At 39.0% G+C, this 26,674-nt stretch overlaps 1 long non-coding RNA gene across 2 annotated transcripts in view; it reads right to left on the bottom strand.

Annotated features, from left to right (window-relative positions):
• Window positions 1-330: 330 nt before the first annotated feature.
• The window catches only part of LOC123390063, a 33,144-nt gene continuing 6,800 nt past the window's right edge, over window positions 331-26,674 (bottom strand). For both annotated transcript variants that reach the window (XR_006604715.1, XR_006604716.1), the window contains exon 3: window positions 331-998. This is a non-coding gene — a long non-coding RNA (uncharacterized LOC123390063). The remainder of the gene's footprint in view (window positions 999-26,674) is intronic.

Below are 26,674 nucleotides of genomic sequence, written 5' to 3'. Positions count from 1 at the left end.
TTTAAAAATAGCCTCTCCTCTCCTCTCCCATTTTAGCCTTTATTTCCATTTTATTTTGAACATTTTCAAACATACAGAAAAGGTTTTAAAAATAGTATAATACCTATATGTCCTCCACCTAGATTCAAAAGTTGTTAATTGTTGGGGCACCTGGGTGGCTCAGTTGTTAAGTATCTGCCTTCTACTCATGTCAGGATCTCAGGGTCCTGGGATCGAGCCCTGCAACTGCCTCTCTGCTCAGCAGGGAGCCTGTGACTCCCTTTCCCTCTGCTTGCAGCTTGGCCTACTTGTGTTCTCTCTTTCTGTCACTGAATAAATAAAATCTTTTTAAAAAACTGCAAATTGTTAACATTTGCTTTATCTCTCTTTAATTTCTATCTATATGTACATTTGTCACAAGTACACTATGAATGTGCAGATACGAGTTGTGTCTTTCCACAATGTCAGTTTCATTAAGTCATAAAGCAAGGCTAACAATTACAAAGCAGGTTCAGGATTCCCAATTCAATGACATTTTGTTACACATTTAATTTGGTTTCATACACATTAAACAAAGCAAAGCACAACACAAAGTCCTACAACAAAGGGGGAGAAGTTAAGAAACCAAACATGAGGTCAGTCCCTGAGCACACAGTTGAGATGAAGCCTCGGTCCAGTGCGGGTCAGCTCTCAGTGTGTGCTGTGTATTATGTCCTAGCAGTGAAGGATCTCTATTATGTTCAGAGATCAATCAGGCAGAGCCTTTGCCACCAGTTGTCTCTTCAATGTGGTGAGATGTGAAAGGGTCAGTATCTGGAGAGTCTGACGGTTTGCTGCAAAAGCCTTCCCTTTTTAAATGAGTTTAATCAGTCTTGGGCCTTTGGTGGCCTCTTCAGTTTCTGCTGGTTATCAGTTCTGGGCATCATATGGGCATCTGTGCTGGTTTCAGCAATATCCGGTCTTAGCCACTATGCCCTTGGCTGCTTGTCATGCTGATGTGACTGACTCCATCTTGCTCTCTACAATATTTTTAAGCAATTTGAATGTAAGTTACAGATATTATGAAACATCACCCCTAGATACTTCAGCATGTATGTTCAAAGAATAAGGACATTCCCTCACATAATTACATTATCACAGGAAAATTAATAATTCTCTAATATCTAATATACTTTCCATATTTAAATTTCCTAATCATTTTTTAAAGATTTTATTTATCCTTTTGAAAGAAAGAGAGTGAGAGAGAGAGAGAGAGAGAGAGCATGAGTAGGGGGAGGGTGAGAACCAGACTCCCAGGCCAAGCAGGGAGTCCTACTTGGCGCTCAACGTGGGGCTTGATCCCAGGACCCTTGGGATCTCCTGATCTTAAGGTTATGAATTCAAGTCCCAAACTGGATGTGGGGCCAACTTAATTTTTTTTTTTAATGTTCTCTATAACTAACTTTTCCTCTAATAAGCATCTTTTAGTTTGGCAATAGACCTTTTCAACTTTGAACGACACTTTTTCTCTTTAAGATTTTATTTGTTTGTCAGAAATACAAAGAGAGCACAGGCAGTGGGAGCAGCAGGCAGAGCAGGCAGAGAAAGAAGCAGACTCCCCGGCTGAACATGGAACCCAATGCAGGACCTTGGAATCAGGACCCGAGCCGAAGACAGGCACTTAACTGACTGAGCCACCCAGGAATCCCTTGAATTCAACTCCTTAACATCTAAGTAATATCTGCGTTTATCCAGACTTTTTATTTGTACTTGTGTAATTAAAGATTTTGTGTCTAATTAAATGAAGACAGGAGGGGAGAAGACTTGGGTTTTTCCATTCTATTAAGTGGATATTTTGCTTGTACCTAATATAAATCAGACCTAATGCTGTTGCTAAAGGGATATAGGTCTTAGTGACTTTAAATAGGAAGGCATGGGGGCGCCTGGGCGATTAGTGGGTTAAGCGTCTGCATTTGGCTTAGGTCATGATCTCAGGGTCCTGGGATCGAGCCCTGTATCAGGCTCTCTGCTCGGCAGGGAGCCTGCTTCCCCCTCTCTCTGCCTGCTGCTCTGCCTACTTGTGATCTCTCTCTCTCTCTCTCTGTCAAATAAATAAATCTTAAAAAAAAAAAAAAACGTAAGGAGTGGATAATGGGATATCCTGGGACCGTCTCTGTCCATTTCAGGCCACATTTGACCTCTTAGCTTTCTTTTTAGTTTCTCAAGATTTTCAAGATTCTACCTATGTTTACTGATTAGTCAGTATGTTCTAGGGACGTATAATTAAGATAGATATGTTCTCTGTGCCCAAGGGAGAGAGATCACTTAATAGTTTCAGTTAGAAGGAAACCATCATGTTTATTTACTGAGAGTGTACTGGGCAAGAGCTCAGAACTGGTATTCCCTTTAATCCCAGCCTGTAATCTTTTTGCCTTCTCTGGCCCTGAGGTCTCCCACATGACAGACCTGGGTGTCATTATTGGACACCATCTCCTCCTCTGCAGTGCTTTAGCCTGGAGCTCCAACTCTCCAATCTTGCAGCACCGTCGTCATGTTTTCATCCCTAAAGCACCAATATACAAGTTCAAGGGAAAGAACTCTAGGGAAAAAGCCTCAAGCCCTTTGCTGCCAAGACTCCTGAATTATGACCAGGGAAAGAGGAGTAACTGTCCAAATATCCTACTCAGCCACTGATGCAATAATGTTGCAGAATACACTACTCCAAGATCAGTGGATTAAACTATAAGCATTCCGAAATAAATAAATAGGAGTGCCTGGCTGGCTCAGTTTAAGAGCAGGAGACTCTTGATCTCAGGCTCAAAAGCTACACCTTATTGGTATAGAGATCACTAAAAAATAAAATCTTTAAAAAATAAAAATATTGGGTTATGGACATTGGGGAAGGTATGTGCTATGGTGAGTGCTGTGAAGTGTGTAAGCCTAACAATTCACAGACCTGTACGCCTGGTGCTAATAATACATTATATGTTAGTAAAACACTTAAAAAATAAAAAAATATGAAACTACAAGCATTAATTTTTATTTTATAGTTCTATGGGTTGCTAGCTCCTTGGTTACTCCAGGCAAGATACTTTTTTTTTTTTTTTTTAAGATTTTTTTAATCTCTAGTCTCTGGGTTCCAAGTTCTAGGTGGAATGTTGGGTTTACATGTGTTCCATGTGTTTCCATAGCAACCACCCTGGTCAAATCACCACAGTACAAGAAGACAAGAAGCCTGTGTTCACATAATTTTGTATTACATCATCATATACTGTTAATTAAAGCAAGTCATATAGCCAATCCCCAAGTCAGTAGGGCAGGGAAATAGAGTCCATGCCACGTCAGAAGGGGGAGTGGAGTGAATTTTTGTGGAACACTAATGTATTAGACCAAGATGTCCAGAAAAAAATCACAGAAGGGAGTAGAAAGGATAGATTCTCAAGGGTAGGACACAGAAAAGCTAAATATGGCCATGATTAGAGATGGAAAATCCTTCCAAAACACTACCTACCAGGAAGTAATATGGAGGACACATCCTAGTGTGTGTAATGATAATAGTGATGAAATGCTACAAGATACCGTAAAAAAATTCACCACCATCCAAAATTCATCAGCCATGCAAAAAAAAAAAGAAGAAGAAATCTCGCTATTTGCAATGACATGGATGGAACTAGAGGGTATTAGACTAAATGAAATAAATCAATCAGAGAAAGACAATTATCATATGATCTCACTAATATGCATAATTTAAGAAACGAGGCAGAGGATCATAGGGGAAGGACGGAAAAAATGAAATAAGAAACCAGAAAGGGAGATAAACCAGAAGAGACTCTTAATCTTAGAAAACAAAATACGGGTTGCTGGAGGAGAGAGGGGTGGGAAGGATGGGGTGGTTGGGTGATGGACATTGGGAGGACATGTGTTGTAGTGAGCCCTATGTGTTGTGTAAGACTGATGAATCACAGACCAGTAGCCCTGAAACAAATAACATATTATACGTTAATTAAACAAAAAAAAACCCCCAAACATTGGTACTGCTGAGAGATGAAGAATCAACTAATGAAGAAAATACCATAATTTTATTTTTGATTGTGTACAATAAATTATATTTCCTTGCATGGGCTCCTTACCTTTAATAATTTTTCATCTTTACATATAAGAACCATCACATATATCATTAAATATGTCAAATTGTGTTATTTTAGTTATAGTAGAAAATTTTATGTGCCGTTTATAGATTTTGTTATGCAATTTGATTTTTTTGCTCATAACTAGAGGGACCCATGATCTAAACCAGAGTGGAAGCTAAGATAATAAAAACAAGAGAATATAATAGCTATTTTGCAGAAATTAACAGAAAAAAATTGGTTGAACAATTGGATTACATTTAAGAGATAGATAAATCCAAGATATTTTTGTATACAAGCCTATTTGACTTCTTGAATAATACACTCAAAAAATAATACAATCAACAAAAGCCAGAGAGTTGTGAGGGGTCTGAGAAATAATCTATGATATTGTGATTTCATTTAAAATATATATATTTGGTTTTTAACTCATTCCTGGCACAGAGCTCCCCAAACCCTTGTAAATTCCTAAGAGATAAGAGCACTGGGAGAATCTTTTGTTCTAATGAGACAACTCTAGGTGGGCTCCCGGATGGCTTCTGGATGCAGACTGGTAACCTGAAAGACTAAACCGTGATTAGAAATTTGGAATTTTCAGCCTCACACCAGGGGGAGAGGGGCTGGAAATGGAGTTAATAATCGATCATCAGTATATAAGGAAGCCTCCCTAAAATCCCACTAGTATGGGGTTCAGAGGGCTTCCAGGGTTGATGAACACATCCACATACCCCAATTCCACAGAGACAGAAGCTCCTGTGCACCAGACTCTCCCATACCATGCCCTAGGTATCTCTTCATTGATCTTGTCATCTCTATCTTTCATCATACTACTTAATAAACTAGTAAACGTGTTTCTCTGTGTTCTGTGAGCTACTTTATCAAATTAATTGAACCTGAGAAGGGGATCATGGGAACCTCAGACTTATTGCTGGTCAGAAGCACAGGTGACAGCCTGGACTTGTGGTTGGCCTCTGAAGTGGGGTGGGAGTAGTTTTGTGGGACTGAGACCCACAGCTGTGGGATCCAATGCTATTTCCAGGGAGATGGGTCAGAATTGAACTGAGTTAAGTTGTTGGACACCACCCTCGGGTTGGAGAATTGCTTGGAGTGGAGAGAAAACTCCCACATATTGAAATTGGGTACAGAATCTTAATCTCCAAAAATGACTCTCAACTATTCTTCTCAATCCTATGCAACATATGCTGCTTCTCTCATCCCGATTGCTCTGTTACTTGTTTTGATTGGTGAACTATGGCAAAAGTTATATTGTGCAGTTATGCTGTACAGTTATGGACCTTTTTAAGAGGTCATCTTGAACATTTCAGCCTCAGTTGAGCTCCCAGCTGAATGTAGCCAGAAGAGTAATCCTTAGTCAATACCATGTTAACAGGGTTGTCTGGGTGGCTCAGTAGATAAAATGTGTGCCTTTGTCATGGTTCCAGGGTCCTGGGATCGAGCCCCACATTGGGCTCTCTGCTCAGTGGGGAACTTGCTTCTCCATCTCCCTCTGATGCCCCCTCTGCTTGTGCTCTCTTACTCTATCTCTGCCAAACAAATAAAACCTTAAAAAAAAAATCTTTTAGGAAAAAAAACAAACAAACAGATAAAGTTAAGCATACATTTACAGCGCAACCCAGAAATTCTACTCTTTGGTATTTATCCAAAGGAATTGAAAACATATACCTATAAAAAGACTTGTTCCTGAATATTTCTAGCAATTTTATTCTTAATAACTCTAAACTGGACCCAATTCAAATGTCCATCAAGAGGTGAACGAAGGGGTGCCTGAGTGACTCGGTTGGGTGTCAGTTGTGGTGAGCACACACTAGTGTCACACTACTAACACACTAGGGTCAGACTCTTGATTTTGGCTCAGGTCATGACCTCAAGGTCCTGAGGTCAAGCTCCAGACTGGGCTCCACCTGGCATGGAGCCTGCATCTCTTTCCCTTTCTCTCTTCCCTCCCCTCACCCACACTTCTCTCTCTCTCTTAAAAAAAAAAAAAAAGGTGGATGAATAAACAAATAGATTTCCTTTTATTGCTAAATAGCATTTCATTGTGTGGATGTACCATCCAAAGTACCATATTGTTTTCTATTCTCTCTCTCTCTCTCTTTCCCTTTCTCTTTGTCTAAAATAAATAAATCTTTAAAATGGGTATACAGGGGTGTCAGGCTGGCTCTGTTGGTAGAGCATGTGTCTCTTTTTTTTTTTTTTTTTTAGAGCTTAATTTATTTTACTCATTTATTGGGAGCATGAGTGGGGTGAGGGGCAAAGGGAGAAGAAAGAATCTAAAGCAGTCTCTGCACCCAGTGCCAAGTCCAATGTGGGGCTTGATCTTATCATCCTGAGATCATGACATGAGTTGAAATCAAGAATCAGATGCTTAATCAACTGAGCCACCAGGTGCCCCAGGCATGTGACTCTTGATCTCAGGGTTGTGAGTTTGAGCCCCACAGGGGTGTAGAAATTACTTTAAAGCAAGCAAACAAACAAACTTCAATAAATAAATAAATTGGCTATACAGTTTGCACTTCCACCTGCAACTCCCAATTTTAATGACCTGAATTGTGTCCTCCCACCTAAATTTATCTGTTGAAGCCCTAACCCCCAATGTGACTATATTTGGTGACAGATCCTTTAAAGATATTATAAAGGCTAAATGAGTTCATGAGGGTGAGGACCTAATCCAACGGGACTAGTTTCCTTACAAGGCGAGAAGAGACACCAGAAGTCCACGCACACAAGGAAAGGTCTAGAGAGGACACAGTAACATGGCGGTGATGTGGTGACCATCTGGAAGTCAAAAATAGAGGCTTCACCAGAAACCAACCCTGTCAGCACCTGGATTTTTGACTTCCAGACTCCAGAATTGTGAAAAAAAATTTCTGTTGTTTATGCCTCCAAAAGATACTCTGTGACAGCAATCAGAGAAGACTAATACAGGTATGTAGCAGTATTTCACTGTGGTTTTAGTTTTCATTTCCCTAGTGATTAATAATCTTAAAGCTCTGTTTGTGTACTTAGATGACATCTCTAGTTCTTCTTGTGATGTATGTGTTTGTATATAATTATGAATATTGGTGCATCAAAGCCAATTTTTGCCCTACAAATTTCTTAATTTGTTAGGATTGTTGTTTTTACCAGGATGCTGTGATTTATCAGCTTTTGTATTTGCATAATCTTTGTAAAACTATGTTTCAGTGCTGAAATTTTTAAATGAAATTTACAATAACCTTCACAATGTTAGGTGTTCAGATATTTCACTTTAGACAGAATGACCTTCCAAAAACTCTATATTGATTTCATAAATTAGATGAAAAAAAAACTACTATTGAATGGATTTTTTGTTTGAAGCATCCAATAACACGGACATAAAAGCAGGTATCATTTAACTGTAAAATCTTATTCTGTAATGGAGTTATTAACACATTAACAGCTATTCCTCCACTTTTCATAAATGCATAAGAAAACAGACAATAAAAAAATGAGTGAAATTAATTGAAACAGTCATTTTTCTAATGCATCACATAGTGGTAAGTAAGTGGGCTTTTGACACGTGCTTGTTTTAAATTTTTGTCTTTCAGCATAGTCTTTTTAAAATAAAGTGTTCACTTTTGAAATAGGTGCCAATGCTTCTTCAACTGAGTTGTCTTCTGGATTTTCAGTAGTTGGTACTATCACTATGGCCCCTGTGGTGCATGTAAATAGTGGCAAACACATTGTGCAAGTTACACTTCCATCATCAATGGAAATACAGTACTTCATTTTTCATTACATATCCATGTTATGGTTGAATTCTGTTGTGTTCTTCAAAATTCATATATTTTAAAGTCCTAGACTCCAATACCACAGAATATGTTCTTATTTGAATCTAGGGTTTTGCAGATATAGTTAGTTAAGATGAAGTCATACCTCATATGAGGAATAGGGTGGGCCCCAATACAATATGATTGGTATCCTTATCAAAAAACCAAATCTGGAAACAGGCATATATGGAGAATATCATGTGAAGATAAGGAGAGAGATTGCGGTGATGTTTCTAAATACCAAAGATATAGATGTAGTGAAAAGAAGGGCCATATATACCTCAATGTTCATAGCAGCAGTGTCCACAAGAGCCAACCTGTGGAAGGGCCGAGATGCCCTTTGACAGACAAATAGATAAAGAAGATATGGTCCATATATACACTGGAATATTACTCAGCCATCAGAAAGGATGAATACCCAATATCAACATGGATGGGACTGGAGGAGGAGGAGGAGGAGGAGATTATGCTGAGTGAAATAAGTCAAGCAGAGAAAGTCAGTTATTTTATGGTTTCACTTACTTGTGGAGCATATCATGGAGGACATTAGGAGAAGGAAGAGAAAAATGAAGGGGGGGCAATCGGAGGGGGAGATGAACCTCTAGAGACTACAGGGGAGGGGATGGGGGGATGGGTAAGCCCAATGATGGGTATTAAGGAGGGCACGGATTGCATGGAGCACTGGGTGTTACATGCAAACAGTGAATCATGGAACACTGCAACAAAAACTGATGTGTACTGTATGGTGACTAACATAACACAATTAAAAAATAAATAAATGGCAAAGATTGCTAAGAAACCACCAAAACATAGGGAACAGTTATGGAATAGATTCTCCTAAACAGCCCTCAGAAAAAACCTACCCCCCTCGATACTTCTTGTCAGACTTCGAGCCTCCAGAACTGTGAGACAACAAACTTCCGTTCTTCAAGCCATCCCGTTTGTGGTTATTTGTTGTATGGAAGCCCTAGAAAACTAAGCCTTGCCTTCGTATGTTGGAGGTAACCACATAACGAGATGTTCTCTTAATTTACTGTCATGAGGAAGAAAATGCTAATATAAAAAAAAATAAAAGTCTGATTCTTGAAGCTTATATATGTATTATTAATGCACCAATAGTATTGGAGCACCTAGGTGGCTCAGTCAATCGAGTGTCTGACTCTTGATTTCAGCTCGGGTTGTGATCTCAGGGTTGTGAGATCAGGACTCACATGAGGCTCTGTGCTCAGTGCTGGGTCTGCTTAACATTCTCTCTCTTTCCCTCTGCCCCTGCCTGCTCATGCTCTTTCTCTCTTTCTCTCTCAAATAAATAAATCTTAAAAAAAAAAAAAACTCAATAGTATCCGTAAAAATTATTTAAAACTGGAAACAATCAGAATTTTTCAGGGAGGAGTTTTTTTCTATCATTGCTACAGTCATGGTGTTAAAAAAAAATCACACTAACTTTTAATAAGTTTTAGCATTTTTAAAAATTCCCTTGGCATGTGGAGAAAGGGGAACCCTCCTACATTGTTGGTGGAAATGCAAGCTGGTGCAACCCCTCTGGAAAACAGCATGGAGGCTCCTCAACAAGTTTAAAATAGAGCTACCCTATGACCCAGCAATTGACTACTGGGTATTTACCCTAAAGATACAAATGTAGTGATCTGAAGGGGCACATGCACCCAGATGTTTATAGCAGCAATGTCCACAATAGCCAAACTATGGAAAGAACCTAGATGTCCATCAACAGATGAATGGATCAAGAAGATGTGGTATATATACACAATGGAATACTATGCAGCCATCAAAAGAAATGAAATCTTGCCATTTGTGACAACATGGATGGAACTAGAGCGTATCATGCTTAGTGAAATAAGTCAATCGGAGAAAGATAACTATCATATGATCTCCCTGATATGAGGAAGTCGAGATGCAACATGGGGGGTTTGGAGGATAGGAAAATAATAAATGAAACAAGATGGGATCAGGAGGGAGACAACCGTAAGAGAATCTTAATCTCACAAAACAAACTGAAGGTTGCTAGCGGTAGGGGGGTAGGGAGAGGGTGGTGGGGTTATGGATATTGGGGAGGGTATGTGCTATGGTGAGTGCTGTGAAGTGTGTAAACCTGGTGATTCACAGACCTGTACCCCTGGGGCTAATAAAAATAAATAAATAAAATAAAATTCCTCTGGCAATGTTTCAGAAGCAATCTGGATAAAAGAGTGTTAAGATAGTCGTGCTACTAGGTCTTTACTATAGAAAACATTTCAAGTTTACACCTTCTGTTTTGATTTTTGTAGCAGTATATTCACACTGGGTATTACCATGTAAACAATCTGTGAGTGAAAGTTGCCATTATTCTATATAGTGGTTTTAGGATACTCAACAAATACATTCAATTCTTGCATTATTATTAATTTGATTAGGTATGTTTGTAACTTTTTACATTACAAAATATGATGAGAATGTGCCATGTATTATTTTTCTTATAATAAGAACACTCCTATATTGACTCTAAGCTTGACCTTGTGATTTGCTTTGGCCAATGCTATATTAGTAATCAAGACAAAAACAGAAGCTTGCGGCTAGCTCTTTCTTACAGTCTTGAGATTGCCATGTGAAGAAGTCTGGACTAGTCTGCTACATGGGGGATCACATGGCCCTACCAACAGTAGCACTTACCACAAGAAATGTGAGTGAGGTCTTTTTTATAGTCCAGCCCTGATCAGGCTACCAAATGACTGCAGACACGTGAGTAAACACAGATTGCTCCAATCCATGGAATTATGAACAAATAAAATGGATGTTATTCTAAGCCACCAAATTTTGGGATTGATTTTATGCAGCAATAGATAATTAAAGCATCATCATAGGGTTTTGGCTTTTACTCTGAGTGAAATGATTCCATGAACTGAATTGTGTCTCCTTCCTGTCCCCCCATTCACATGTTAACCTTCACCATGTGCCTGTATAGAGGTATACAAGAGCCTTTATAAAAGTAAGTAACGTTAAATGAGGTCATAAATGTAGGGCTGTGATCCAATAGTATTAGTATCCTTATAAGAAAACCACTAGAGAGCTTCTTCACATTTTCTCTGATATGAGAGGGCAAAACGAGAAGACAGTCTTCAAGCCAGGAAGGGAACTTTCACCAGAACCCAACCAGGTTAGCACCCTGATCTTGGATTTCTTATCTCTAGAACTGTGAGAAAACAAAGATCTGCTGGTTGACCCACTCAGTTCATGGTATTTTGTTATGGTGGCCCAGGCTGACTGATACATATAGGAAGATAACCGTTTTTGAGCCAAGGAGTAACATGATCTGGTCTTTCAAAAAAAATTATTCTGGCTGCTATGTTGAAAAAACAAAGCAAAACAAAACAGAAAACTCATATGTAGCCATGGGAAGAAACAAGACCAGTTAGAAAGGTGGTGAAATGACCTAGATAAGATATAATAGCGGCTTGGACTACTTTGATAGTAGCTGTGCAGAGGATGAGAAAGGGTTAAAAATCTGATTTCTAAGGGGAACCCTCCTATAATGTTGGTGGGAATGCAAGCTGGTGCAACCACTTTGGAAAACAGGATGGAGGTTCCTCAAAAAGTTGAAAATAGAGCTACCTTATGATTCAGCAATTGCACTACTGGGTATTTACCCTAAAGATACAAATGTAGTGATCCAAAAGGGCATGTGCACCTGAATGTTTATAGCAGCAGTGTCCACAATAGCCAAACTACGGAAAGAACCAAGATGTCCATCAACAGATGAATGGATCAAGAAGATGTGGGGTGTGTGTGTGTGTGTGTGTGTGTATATATATATATATATATATATATATATATATATATATATTGCACTACTATGCAGTCATCAAAAGAAATGAAATTTTGTCATTTGTGATGACGTGGATGGAACTAGAGGATATTATGCTTAGTGAAATAAGCCAATCAGAGAAAGACAACTATCATATGATCTCCCTAATATGAGGAAGTGTAGATGCATCATGGGGAGTTTGGGGGGTAGGAAAAGAATAAATGAAACAGATGGGATCAGGAGGGAGACAAACCATAAGAGACTCTTAATGTCACAAAACAAACTGAGTGTGGCAGGGGGTAGGGGGGTAGGGAGAGGGTAGTGGGGTTATGGACATTGGGGAGGGTATGTGCTATGGTGAGTGCTGTGAAGCGTGTAAACCTGGAAATTCACAGACTTGTACCTCTGGGGCTAATAATACATTATATGTTAAAAATAAAAAAAAAATTTAAAAAAATCTAAATCTACAAACAAGGTTGCTAACAAATTGAATGTGAGGTACGAAACAAAGATAGTCAGGATGGCTCAAAGATTTTTTTTTTTGTCTGGGGAGGTAGACAGATGAGATCATTTTATGAGATTGGGAAGAATGCAAACAGCAGTTTGGGGAGGACTGATTAGTGAGATCAGAAATTCTATTTGAGAATACTACATTTGAAATACCTATTACAATTCTGCACCCAATATTGATGTGTGGGTTTTTCCCCTACAATTCTCTAACACTAGCTGCGTATCCTACAATTTAACTTATTTCTGACACTGTCTACCCGATAGTAGTGTGAGATTCCATGGGATAAGGGCTCAGACCTACAAGACTGCCCTCCCCCCACCTCAGATGGCAGGGCAAATTCATGTTGACGCTAAGGTTTCTGACCAAATGACTATGGGTTGGAGACTCCAACATAACTCCCTCCTTGGGTTTGATTACTTGTCAGGCAACTCATATGATTTAGAGAACCATTTACTTGCTAGATTACCAGTTTATTATGAAAGGATAATTCAGGAGCAGCCAGATGGAAGAGATGCATAGGACAAGATATATAGGAAAGGACATGGGAGCCCCCGTGTCCTCTCCAGGAGAGCCATGGTCTGCCAAATCTCCGTGTGTTCACAAACCTGGGGGCTGTCTGACCCTGGCCTTCTGAATTTTTATGAAGTCTCCAATTCTGTAGGCATGAATGATTAAATCACTAGCCATAGATTCAACTTCCAGCCTCCCTTCCCCAGAGGTCGGGGGGGTAGGACTGAAAATTCCAGCCGCCCAATCACCAGGTTGGTTCCCCTTGCAGGCAGCCCCCATTCTTGGTGCCTTTCAAAAGTCTCCTCATTAACATAAACTTAGAGAGGGTTGAAAGAGGTTAGTTTTGAATATCAAGACACATTTATCACTCTTATTACCCAGAAAATTCCAAGGGTTTTAGGTGCTCTACACCAGAAGTAAGATGAAGATCAAATATGTATTTCTTAAAAAACACAGTATTATATCTATACACATCCATTCTACAGGAGAAATAGTCAGGCTGAAGACATGAATTTAGGAGTTGTGAGAATACATCATTTAAAGCCAAGGGAATAAGAATTATCTAGGAACTGAGAATAAACTGAGAAGGGGAAATACAAAGATTAAGTCCTGGGACACTTGAATGTTCAGAGCAAGTACCCTCAAATTATGGTTTGTGGTTCAATGGGGTTCTCTGAGATTTTTACATGGAGGCCTGGAACTATTTTTGTAATAATACACAAACAATATCTGCCTTTAAAAAAAACAAAAACGATTAACAACTGCACTGAAAATACAGAAACAATGGTGGGTAAATCTGCTGCCACTTCAGCACAAATCAAGACAGTATCACTGAACTCTATTAGAAACCATTGTACTTTTCATCACTGCTCTTGTAGTTAAAATAAAGGTGCCAGTTTCACTGAAAAATGTTCTTGAGGACAGAGTAAACATTACTCATTGAATCTCAACCCTTCAGTGAATATTTATTTAACATTCTATCAACATGGAAAGTCCTTTTATAGCACTTTTAGTACAAGCCAAAAAACTAGCCTTGTCTTAAAGAAAGACACTTGTGCCTCTGTTTGAATTTCAAGTTGAACTAACTGATATTTTTCATGGAACACAATTTTTACTTAAAAAAAATGGCAAACAGAAAAAAATATGCTTTTTCAGACTTGTGTTTTAACAGACATCTCCTTGAAAATGAACCAAGTGACCTTGCCACTTCGAGGAAAACAACTAATAGCATTAGTTGCCAGTGATAAAATTTGAACTTTCAGGCAAAACTTAGAATTTTGGAAGACTGATAGCTGCCCCTATGAAGCGTGAGAGGTTTCCAATACTTGTTTGATTAGATGGGTAGTAATAATAGCAAATCTAATTTTTTTGGATATCATATAATGAGATGTGCAGACACTTGGAAGATCTGCATAATTCAGAGAAACAATATGTTATCTCTTTTTTAAGATTTTTTAAAAAAGATTTTATTTATTTAGTTATTTGACAGAGAGAGTCACAGCAAGAGAGGGAACACAAGCAAGGGAGCAGCAGAGGGAGAGGGAGAAGCAGGCTCCCCTTCAAGCAGAGAGCTCGATGTAGGGCTCGATCCCAGGACCCTGGGATCATGACCTGAGCTGAAGGCAGATGCTTAATGACTGAGCCACCCAGGCACCCCCAAGATCTTATTTTTTAAAGTAATCTCTACACCTAACGTGAGGCTCAAACTCATGACCCCAAGATCAAGAGTAGCATGCTGTTGGGGCACCTGGGTGGCTTGGTTGGTTAAGTGTCCGACTCTTGGTTTTGGCTCAGGTTATGATCTCAGGGTCCTGAGATGGAGTCCCACATAGGGGCTTCACGTTCAGTGGGGAGTCTGCTTGAGATTCTCTCCTTCTATCTCTGCCTCAGGCTCTGGCTCTGTGTCTCTCTCTCAGATAAACAAATAAATCTTTAAAAAGAAACACTCTTCCAAATACATTTCTGTGTGAGGTCAGATGTTCTTCATATGTTTCAACCCCAATAACCTATTACAATAGATTAGCTGTTAAAACTGGATTAGGAATAGGCAATTTTTTTTCTATAAAAGTCCATGTACTAAAAAAGCCCATATTTTAAGATTTGTGGGCCATATGATCTCTGTCACAAATATGCAACTCTTCACTTGTAGAGAGAAAGCTGCCATAAATAATACAGAAGCGAATGAGTATGGCTGTGTTCTGGTAAATCCAGTAAAATAGGCAGTGGGCAGCATTTGGTCTGTAGGCTGTAGTTTGTGGATCCCTAGACCTCTAAGCTGGACATTAAAGACATTTTTAAAACTATAAAGCAAATGCCAGTCTTATCACCAATTTGTTTTGGAAAAGACAGTTTTCTTTTTCATAAAATGGTATTTATGTTAATATGCAATTGATTATAATTATTATTTTAAATGAATCAATAGATAATTATTGTAAAAGTCTCAGTTTAATTTCCAGTGGAGTAAGTATTAATAGATATAAGACATGTAACCCAAAGCTTTTTGAGGTTCTCAATAATTTTTAAGATATTGTAAAGGGGGTCCTGGGACTAAAATGTTTTAGTACTACTGGTTTAAAAGTTGAGGACACGAGAAGGAACTAGCAAATGAGATAGAGGACCAACTCACGAGGAAGTAGGAACACTGGAAATGTAAATTCTTGGAAGCCAAGTCAAGAAATTCTTTCACGGAAGATGGCATAAGGTTAACTATGTCCATTGATAATAACCTAGTCAAAATGCTAATGAAGAAACCAATAGACAGGGAAGTGTTAAGCTTCAAGGGAGGGAAGGACTCATCACTTTCTGTAGGACACTGGAGAAGAAGGAGATGGTATCCAGAGCACTGCTTGAAGCCTTTGTTTTAAATGAGTGAAAAGCCCCACTTCTACTAAAACAAGAGGTAGTAAATAAAGGATAAGGGCAACTGCAGACACATTTGTAGGTACAGAAGCAGGAGACTGAGGGAATGCCAATCTGTTGGCTTCTATTTTCACATAGAAGTAGGAGGTGAGGCATCTGTTGGGATGAGGGGGTGAAATGTTTGGAGGCTTAGAGGAGTGAAAAAACGTGAAAGGCTGAAGAAAAGAGAGCTGACTAGGAAAATTAGAAGGAAAACCAGGCAATGTTGAATTTCCAGGTGGGGTTTAGGATTATGAATATATCATTCAGTGCACCAATCTGTATAATTGTTGGTTTTTCTCCAGCAAATATTTAATAGTCCAAGCGTTAGTACAGAGATTATAGGCAACAGACCTGCTGCACAGGGATAGGTAAGTTTTTTCTGTAAAGGGACAGAGTCCATATTTTAGCATTTGTAGGCCAGATGGCTTCTATCACAGCTATTCAGCTTGGCCTCTGTAGTATGAAGTCAGCCATAGACAATATGTAAACGAATGAGCATGACTACATATTCAAATAAAACTATTTATGGACACTAGAATTTGAATTTAATACAATTTTCTTGTGTCATAAGATATCTTTATTTTGAATGTTTTAACTGGTTAAAATGTAAAAATAATTACTAGCTTGTGAACTATACAAAAATAGGCAGCAGGTAGATTTGGTCTGCAGTGCCCAGTTTGTGTACCTCTGCACTGGACTGTGGCAGATTTTTTTTTTTTTAAGATTTTATTTATTTATTTATTTGTCAGAGAGCAAGAGAGCGAGTACAAGCAGGGGGAGTGGCAGGCAGAGGGAGAAGCAGGCTCTCTGCTGAGCCAGGATCCCCATGTGGGACTTGATCCTAAGACCCTGGGATCACAACCTGAGCCTCAGGCATATGCTTAACCTACTGAACCACCCAGACATCCCTAGACTGTGGCAGATTAGAAAAAGTTGCACTGTCAGGACTTTGCATAGAGCCTGGGTTGGTTTCCACTTGTTCCCTTTGTAGGGTACTGTTGTGTAATACATAACTGCTATCTCTTTTTTTATTTTATTTTATTTTTAAGTAAGCTCCATGTCCAACATAGGGCTTAAACTCATGACCCTGAGATTAAGTGTTGTGTGCTATTCTGACTGAGCCAGCCAGGCACCCCAACATGCATCCTGCAGAGTTAGTCTATCAGGTAATATGACAACAGGATACAAAGCATGGGAATTGAGAATATCAATACAAAATGTCTGAAGTGATGCACCACTGCAATATAAACAGGATGGAAAAAGAAGTGAAAAGTGGAAAGCAGCCAATAGACACCGATGTCAGAGGGTCAAGGGTAACTAAGTCTTGATGAGCTCAAGGAAATGATGGTTAACAGAAGTGACGAAGGGAAGAATTGGAAGGAAGATCAAAGTCCTAGAGTAGTACGTTTGCATGTAAGATTTTAGAGTGAAAGGGCTGCAGGTTAATAACAGGATATGGATGGCTCATCCAGGGGTCAAACTCTTTGATGAGAAAGTGATAATGACCAGGTTGCCAATAAATGTACCAACAAAGGTTAGAGGTTGATGTCATGAATCACAAAGGAACAAAAAGAGTGAAGATGTAATAATCTGAAAATGGTTCAGGGACAAAGTGAAGATCTGTCAGTTGCTCTAACACATGCCTGACCCTTCCTGGTCATCTCCCTTCCAAAAATTAGCTCCCAACCTTTGGCTACTGTACTTCAAGGAATTAGGTCCTTTAAGATCCTTTTCTTTCCTCCTATAGAACTGGTCTGGCAAGACGATAATAGAGAAGAACCTAGAGGCTAACAGGTGAGGGAGCAGAAAAGCTTGGTGTAATAAATTTTGCCTTGAAAAAATTCATTGTTTTTAAATTTTCTTTTGGAATCTCCAAGTTGAATGTATTACAGTCTTCATAAACTCAATATGTCCAAAATAGATTTTAATTTCCTCCTTGACACACCCTACACACACCTTAAACTTTTGCATCCTCTCTAAACTTTTGCATCCCCTTACATATATTCTCTTAAAGCCAACCTTTGCTGCCACAATTCCTTTCATAGCCATCCTTAATCCATCCAATTGTCTTTATAGTCACTGTTACTTTGCTGCTTCAGGCTCTCATCATCTCTCACATAATAATATACCTCCCTAATAATCCTGACTTTATTTACGATTTTCATAAATTTTTCATCATGGATTTTTTTTTAAAGATTTTATTTATTTATTTGACAGAGAGAGATTACAAGTAGGCAGAGAGGCAGGCAGAGAGAGAGGAGGAAGCAGACTCCCTGCTGAGCAGAGAGCCCGATGCGGGACTCGATCCCAGGACCCTGAGATCACGACCTGAGCCGAAGACAGAGGCCCAACCCACTGAGCCACCCAGGCGCCCTTCATCATGGATTTTTTGCATTGATTTATTATACATATATTTTTAAAGATTTTATTTATTTGACAGAGAGAGAGGCAGCGAGAGAGGGAACACAAGCAGGGAAAGCAGGAGAGGAAGAAGCAGACTTCCCGCTGAGCAGCGAGCCTGATGCAGGGCTCCATCCCAGAACTGTGACCTGAGGCCTGAGCTGAAAGCAGCCGCTTAAGGACCGAGCCACCCAGGGGCCCCAACATTAATTTTTATTTTTAAAAAGTATTTCACTGGGGTGCCTGGCTGTCTCAGTCAGTAGAGTGTATGAGTCTTGATCTCAGGGCTGAGTCTGAGCCCCATGCTGGGGGTAGAGATTACTTAAAAAAATATATTGCATGAAAATGTCATTTATCTTGTTTACTGAGTTTTCTGGTTCCTCCTTAAGTTGTGCATACAAAGCCAGTGCTTCACTCAATTCACCCTTGTTCCAGCTCTACTTACTACCTCTATCTTGTCTCTTGCAGTCTGTTTTCCATTCAGCAAGGACAGTCAACTAAAATACGTGTGAAGTCATGCCACATTTCTGCTTAAAATTCTTCAGTGAATACATTTCAGGTTAATTCAATGAGACCTGGGGGTCCCTGATTACTATTTAAGCCTCTTTTGTAGATTTCCATCTCCTTTACTCATCATCACCATGACTAACATTACAAAAGAGCACAGAATGAACATATTGTGTTTAGAGCCTTAATGTATTATCTCATCCTATATGATGAAGTGGGAGTAAATACTATTATTTTATAGCCAAGATACTTACCTATAAAGTTCTGTAATTCCCTACCATCTAAGTCCCTTTAATGCTTTTCCCCATGTTTCCACTTTCTGGAAGACTCTTTATTCTCTTTCTCTAGTTATTTCCTGTGGCAGGCTAAAAAAAGCCCCCTTCTCCCACAGAGGCATCCACATCCAAATCCTGAGCACCTCTTACCTTACATGGTAAAACAGAATTTGTAGATATGATTTGGTTAAGAATTTTGAAATGGGGTGATTATTTGGGTGGGTCCAGTATAATCACAAAGGCCCTCATAAGAGGGAGGCAGGAGGATCAGAGTAAGAGAGAAGATGAGATATGGAAGTTGAGGTCAAAGTGATACCATTGCTGAAAGGGGGCCGTGATCCAAGGAATATATGTGGTATGCAGAAGTAGGAAAGGGTAAGGATCCAGAAGGAATACAGTCCTGTGGACACCTTGATTTTGGACTTCCAATATCCAGAGCCCAGAACTGTAAGAAAATAAATTTGTGCTGTTTTTTTTTTTCAATTGATATATAATTGACACATAACATTGTATTAGTTTCAGGTATAAAATGTAATTATTTGATATTTGTATATATTGTGAAATGATCACCATGGTAAGTTTAATTAACATCCATCACTGCACATAGTTACATTTTTTTTCTTGTGATGAGAACTTTTAAAGATCTACTCTTTAAATAACTTTCATTAAGTATAGTCACCATGCTGTACAAATATATGTTGTTTTATGTCGCTAAGTTTGTGGCGGTTTGTTACAGCAGCAATAGGAAACACTTCACAGGGAAGCCTTTTTTGATTTCTGTCCCCACCACCCCCCACTCTGGCCCCAACTGGATTAGCCACCCCTCCTCAGTGTGTGCTCAACTCCCTGTCTTGCCTCTCCCATAGCATTTGCCTTGCTGCATTGCATTTCCCTGTTAGGACCCCACCTCTACCTCTACACTTTATGTTCCTCCAACAGGGATCATATTGTTCCTCTTTATCCCCGGAGCCTAACTTAAAGATACATACCTGCAGCTGAATAGGTATTTGTTAGCCCTCCCATTCTCGAAGAGGGCTAAGATTATGTATATATTAAAACCCTATGTAGTGTCTATTTAGTTTAAATGCAACTGTATTTGTCTTCCTAGCAAGAAAAATTTTAAAAAAAATGCACAGACTGGACTTTTTCTTAAAGGTGCCACAAACATAAAAGGAAGAAGGGGTTACCTCAACAACAATGAGAAATCTACTTTCCTTAGAGATACGAAGTAACAAAGCAAGAGAGAGTGAAAAAATTAAGAACTTTTGAGGTTTAGCAGGGGCTTCTAAGTTTTTTATACAGTGAGGCATATGCTTAGATATGACGTAAGTGTCATCTACCAGCAGTTTTTATTCATGACAGTAGTGAATTACACGTGGCTGTGCTGGGCTTGCTACCACCATATATGACTCCAACGTGAGTCAGGGCCACATGACATTTTATTTATTCTTATCTTCCTTTTGCTGTAAATCTTTGTTACATCCGAGTTTCACAATGTAATTTTAGTATGCTGACTCTCAAAGGCAGAGGTCATTAGAGAATTTTGAGGGGACGTTACAGAGTCCCCTGAGTTTCTCTCCCATCCTCTACCTTACCACCTGTTCGGAGGTGTGGCATGGTGGCTGTATTTTCCGCTCAGGGTACTACAAGTCTGAAACCAAGGAGACAGCCGGACTGAGTTTTTGTCTGGAGGCTCTGGGGAAAAATTCACTTCTAAGCTCCTTGGTGTTTTAGTTCCTTGTGATTGTAGGACCAAAGTTCCATTTACTTGCTGGCTGTCAGCCAGGCCCTGCTCTGAGCAATGAAAGGCCGCTGTTAGGTCTTTTCCCCATGGCCACCATTGTTACTTCACAACATGGTATGTTTGCTTTCTTCCAGGCCAGCCAGAGCACAGTTCTCGAAGTTTGTCTTCTGCAACCAGCCAGAGAAAACTCCCTACCTTTTAAAGAATTCATATATTTAGGTTAGGCCCATCTAGATTAATCTCCATATCTCAGGCTCCCTTCTGCCACAGAAGAACATAATCATAAGAGGAAAAGTCATTTTAGTCATAGTCCCAAGAATTATTAGGGCATGCACAACAGATGGGTGGAAAATTAGGTGCTATTTTGCCCATCACAGCGCTGCACATGAAAGCCCATTAGAATGGGAAAAGAAAGTGTATTTTGAAAACAATGCAACCAGTATGTAAACAAAAACACCTAAGATTTTTCTTAGTACCTTTCCCCACCTTCCCATAGAGAACTAATTTTTAATGGCATTAAACTTGAACAACTCATAATTACATAATTAGTTTCATTCAGTGCGATTAATATGACTAATGCAGTTCTTCCAGCATGACTCTTGACTTCAACTGGTCACACAGTTAGCTTGTGCAGGCTACCCCTGTTGCCCATGGGTAGCTAATCCATAAAACAATAAAACATTCTTTTGGAGAGCTAACAATAACAGGTGGTGGTTATGTTATACTAGAGTTTTGCTACTACTAGGGGAAACTGGATAAATGGTACTTGGGATTCCTCTATTACTTCTCATAATTGCACGTGAACCTAAAAGTTTCATCTCAAACTTAGAAGTTTAATTTAAAAAATTTTAGTTTTAATGTGGTGGCAAATTAGATCTAGGTGCCACATGTCAAATATCTGTATTGGTTTTGCTCTTTGCAGAATAAAAAAGATGACCAGAGGTAGGATAGAACTGGAAGCTTGAGGAGTGGGAAGGGCATTTGGAATTCCCTAAGTAAGGAATCTGGTAAGAGCTCAATGCATGATGAGCTAAAGCTCCAGAAGAGCAAAGGCTCTTCTTCAGCTGAATTAGCAGTTTCTAAATTTTACAGAGTGGCCATTCATTTAAATTGGCCATTCATATTTTGGAACTTGTGCATTGTTTAGAAGGTTAGAAACCCAAAGCTTTTGTTAAGTTTTCTTTCTGTTATTCGGAGTGCCAGATGTCTTGAGCAACAACTGTCTGTTTTGTAACCACTTAATAGAGAGTGATTAAAAAAAAAAAAAGCCTTGTTATACACAACTGATGAATTTTTGAACTCTACATCTGAAACTAGTGATGTACTATATCTTGGCTAATTGAATTAATTTAAAAAAGAGGGGCACCTGGGTGGCTCAGTGGGGTAAGTGTCTGCCTTTGGCTCAGGTCGTGATCTCAGAGTCCTGGGATTGAGCCCTGCATTGGGTTCCCTGCTCAGCAGTGGGTCTATTTCTCCCCTCCCCCTGCTTGTGCTTTCCCTATCAAATGAATAAAAAATAAAATCCTTTAAAAATTAATTAATTCTAAAAAAAGAAAAAAGATGTTAGTTGATAAATAGTTACATAAATAAAAATAAAAGCCCCCAAGGAGCAAGGTGCTTATTTTCTCCTAGACACCATTTCTGTAATTTCAGTTACCATCACCATGTGCCAAGGAAGGCCCATCAAGTGTTTTCTCTGTGGATAGGTTACCTCCTGGCAAAGTAAGGAGAAGATGGAAATGTGCCTTTGATTCAGTCAATTATGATGCTGACTATAAAAAGTATTTTAAGGGATACAAGGCTGGCTCAGTTAGAGTATGTAACTCTTGATCTCAGGGTTTTTCTTTCTCTCTCTTTTTTTAAAATTAACACATAATGTATTATTTGCCCCAGGGGTATAGGTCTGTGAATCATCAGTCTTACACAATTCACAGCACTCACCATAGCACATACCCTCCCCAGTGTCTATAACCCAACCACCTTATCCCTCTCCCCGCCCTCCAGCAACCCTCAGTTTGTTTCCTGAGATTAAGAGTCTCTTATGGTTTGTCTCCCTCCTGATCCCAACTTGTTTCATTTTTTTCTCTCCTTACTCCCCATGACCCCACTCCCTGCCTCTCAAATTCCTCATATCTGAGAGATCATATGCTAATTGTCTTTCTCTGATTGAATTATTTTGCTTAGCATTTTATATATATAATTATATATATATATACATTTTATATACACATTTTGCTTAGCATTTTATATATATAATTATATAATGCTAAGCAAAATGTATATATATATATATATATGCCATATCTTCTTTATCCATTCATCTGTTGAAGGACATATTGGCTCTTTCCATAGTTTGGCTATTGTGGACATTGCTGCTATAAACCACTTGGGTGCATGCCCCCCTTCGGATCATTACATTTGTATCTTTATTAATCTCAGAGTTTTGTTTTTTTTTAAGATTTTATTTATTTATTTGACAGAGAGACAGAGAGAAAGAGAGAGAGAGATCACAGTAGGCAGAGAAGCAGGCGGGGGCGGGGGGACTCCCCGCTGAGCAGAGAGCCCGATGCAGGGCTCGATTCCAGGACCCTGAGATCATGACCTGAGCTGAAGGCAGAGGTTTAACCCACTGAGCCATCCAGGCACCCCTGATCTCAGGGTTTTAAGTTTGAGCCCCATGTTCGGTGTAGAGACTACTTAAAAACATATTTTTAAAAAGTATTTTAAAATAATTATTAAATTTATATTTTATCTTATTACATAATGAAACATCAAAGTACTATCTCCTATGATCAAGTTTATTCTTCAATTTATCTGTTCTTTTAACCCCAAGCAAAAAATTTCCAGGCAACTTTCAAATGCTATCCATCAGCTATTTTTTCTTTACCTCTTAGTTATTAAATCTTCATGTGTTGTTACTCCAAGCCTGTTTAATTGAGGAAATGGACTAAGATATCTTCATTCTGCTAATCCCTGCTTATTTTTCTCAAACTTATTAATCTTCAGGGAACACCATAAACCATCATTTCTATTTCTGAGTCAGAATAACAAAAAGTGGGGAAAGTTGTGGATGACAAGGACTCTTGGAACATTAGACAATCTGTCTTTTATCTGGAAAGAGAAGGATTTGATATACTGTCATTATACGTTCAAGGTGCCCCAAGGCTAGGATTATTTGATTCGAAATACAAACTTTTAAAAAACTAAGACAAAGTCAAAGGAAAAAAGTATAAAGGATGTTTTTGCCTTTGTATCTTACTCTATGTCATGAGAATTTTTGTATTTATGCAATGCTTCAATTAAAGGAAGCCCACCTTTCAAGGCCCTAAACATAAAAAAACAAAACATTTTAGTTTGATGTCATTTTAGGCATCAAGGTCACTTTGCAAGGGAAGACCTGACTAGGTCATGACAGTGGGTCCTGGCCACAGATGTATTTTTCTTTTTCTTTTGTTTTCTTTTTTAAAAGATTTTATTCATTTATTTGACAGACAGAGATCACAAGTAGGCAGAGAGGCAGGCAGAGCCTGATGCAGAGAGCCTGATGCGGGGCTCGATCCCAAGACCCTGAGATCATGACCTGAGCAGAAGGCAGAGGCTTAACCCAGGCGCCCCTCACAGATGTATTTTTCAAACGTTGGTAACAGTGAAGGCAATGCATTTCACCAGCAGATAGCTTTTGCCCTATTGGAATGCTGCTTGAGGCCACCATGTTAGAGCCAATCCATCCTGCCTGACAGGCAGTGCCGAACACAGATTTGTAAGACCACATTCCAGTGAAGTCAGACTATATGCCGTTATACGAATGGGTCCAGTAAAACCTACAGAACTGATGTAAGCAGGCCAAGTCAGAGGACCCAGAGGGATGTCCCACAGGACCAGCCAAGAAGGTCCTTCCTTGGCTTCACACAGGATAGAAATCAAATTCAAGCCAGGAGGAAGTGAAAGCAGAGATTACTGAGTAGTCTAAGTGATTGAGTATAGCAGATGGAGTGTCTGGGAGACTTGGAAAGGAAAGGAGAGTAAGCCTCTTTACTGCTTGGGGTGAGGGGTTTATACTGCAAAGGGGTCCAGGGTATGTGTTTCTTCGGGAATCCAGGGCAGAGTCTGATCAAAGGTGAGTGACAGGTGAACAATAGGTGTTATTTCATAAATCACTGAAGGTAGGGGGTATTGATATCAGCGTCAGCTGAGGTTTGTCCAAAGCTAATGTCCTGGAACACATTTGGGATCCAGTTCTTAAGATGTCATCAGGTGTTTGGGGGCTTACGATGAAATTTAAAAAATGATTAACTTTCTTGCTTCCCCATTGGAGTGGGAATATAGCTTTTTTGACTTATTCAGGTGCAAGGTAAAATATAGAACATGAGGAAATGGGACCGAGCAGGAAAACAGCAGAGATGGAGCCTTTCCAAAAAGGAAGTCCCTTTAGTTTTCCCTTCAGAACTATCCAACTAACCCACAGAGCAGTGAGCATAATGAATTCTTGGGAAGTCACCAAGTTTTAGGGAGGTCAAAACAGATTAGAATGGTTGAGGAAGACGTCAAGGAACTCAACACAAACAAAACTAGACTCGTTTTTCTTGACCTTCAGACTTCATTTTTTCTAATAATGATGCCACCATTTCTTTTACTCTGTTTTGAAACAGATGCATTTTTTTCTTCCTGTCTTTCTCTCCCTGATATATAGTGTCTAATGGTTGTCAATTTTTCCTTAATGATTTCCTTCTCAACTCTCTTTTCTATTACCACTTTCATGCCAATTTCATAATGAAAGTACAATAAAGATTTTTTTGCTTCTGGTCTTCAGCAATTCAATTTAAACTGAGTCCTTGTGTAACTGTCATTGTACCAAAATATTGTTCCACTTATGCTTCTTTCCACCAAAAAAAATCTTCAATGGCTTCCTTTGCCTACACAAGAATGTTCTTGATCATCAGCTTTGTCTGTTGAATCGCCCCTTTCCTAATTGTGATTGCTACGTATATTTCCAGGCATAGCCTATCTGTCTCTCAAATTATCGTTTTTCTACAAAAAAAAAGAAAAAAAATCCCAATTCTAGCCAAACTAGCTTACTCACAGTTTCCAGACTATGCCATAAACATTTTTTAAAATCATTTTTGCTCTTGATTTTTTTTTCTAAATGAATTCCCATGCATCTAGAAATGTCCCATTCAAATTCTACCTTCTATGTGAGGCTTCCTCCTTAATTATGCCCAAATAATTTTTATAAACTACTTTAATATTTTATTGTCCAAGCCATTGTTAATACCCAATGGTATACAGTCACTTACTATAGTTACATTTCTTATATATACATGTTTTATCTACAACACACCTAAATTGTAATCTTCTGGAGATAAAGGTCTACATTTAATGTCTTTATATATAAAGTGTTGTTAGAAAATATTAATTGATGTTGAGAGAGGCAGTAAGATTTGAGTAGGTGGGGAGAGAAGGTACATTCTAGAGGAATAGGAGCAACAAGTGAGAATATGTATGGTTTATTCCAGAAATGGGAAAGAGAGTATCAAATCAGGGGTCAATTTAATTACCTAACAACAACAACAATTCAGCACACAGCTATCATTCTCCACCTCATTTACTTTTTTCCAAGGCACAGTGATGCTCATTTATGCCTCAGGATTTTTACACACTTGTGGAAAATATGATCACAGAAATAGAATTTTAAAAATACTTTGTTGTTTGCAAATACTGTGTTACAGGAAGGAAAGAGGGGGAGTGTTCACTAACCGGAGGCAAATTACCACCATTTGCCAGTGTCAGGATCTATTTTACACCTAAATTCTCCTCCCCATCCCCCAGTTGCCTAGTGGTTAGCAGGGGAGGAAATATCTCAAAATACCCAGCAGGGTTGGGGGAAGAGTGAGTCCAGTAGTCAAAAAGAGATCGATGCAGATGGCACAAGTCATCTTATGTGGAAAAGTCATGAAAATAAAGCTAGTATCATTGGTAGGGGCCAGATTACATAATCTAGCAGAGTTTTATAGTCTAGATTTTAAGTCTTGGTTTTTGACTAAATAGAAGTAAACAGGCACTCAAGAGTAGCATGAATCAGTGTACGTTTGAACAAACCTCCCTTAGCTGGGGGAGGTGGTGGTCAGTTTCTTTA

The sequence above is a fragment of the Mustela putorius genome, unplaced genomic scaffold (assembly GCF_011764305.1).
Source record: "Mustela putorius furo isolate JIRA1106 unplaced genomic scaffold, ASM1176430v1.1 tig00537227_pilon_pilon_pilon, whole genome shotgun sequence".
In the NCBI taxonomy this organism is placed as follows: Eukaryota; Metazoa; Chordata; class Mammalia; order Carnivora; family Mustelidae; genus Mustela; species Mustela putorius.
Note: the sequence above shows the minus strand (reverse complement) of the source record. Positions and strands in the feature narration are given on the sequence as shown.